This window comes from Bison bison, unplaced genomic scaffold (genome assembly GCF_000754665.1).
Source record: "Bison bison bison isolate TAMUID 2011002044 unplaced genomic scaffold, Bison_UMD1.0 scf7180017864302, whole genome shotgun sequence".
Taxonomy (NCBI): domain Eukaryota; kingdom Metazoa; phylum Chordata; class Mammalia; order Artiodactyla; family Bovidae; genus Bison; species Bison bison.
The window spans coordinates 5,595,018-5,595,457 of record NW_011494874.1 but is presented as its reverse complement, the minus strand read 5'-3'; positions in this window follow the sequence as shown (position 1 = coordinate 5,595,457).

The following is a 440-nucleotide window of genomic DNA, read 5'->3' as shown; positions in this document are numbered from 1 at the left end:
CAGCTTTCTGTCCACAGGCCCTGCCACACCCCCACAGAAACAACCTTGGTGGACAGTGTTTTCCAGCTTCCGTCTGCCTCCCTTGTTGAGCACCTGCTCTGTGTCTAACACCATGGTGGGTGCTCCCACCTGCCTCTTCCCGTTCCTCCTCAGGTTGGCTGTGAACACCCAGAGGCCCAGGACCAGATACCTGATGCCCCCTGGGAAATATGTGTCGGGGTCACTGTGCCCCACAGCAGCCCACGTGGCTTCTCTCTGGTGAGGACCTCCCCTGGTTGCCATGATAAAGTCCCTTGATAAACCAACTATTTCAAATGATGTGCTTCTACACCCAGGTCTCTTTCAAAGAGTTGCTTTGACAGTGGTTTAGTTTGAAAGAGGCAAGTTCAGTTGAATGGCACAGTGGCCATGTGCCCTCTGTCCCTCTGGCCCCATTCCGG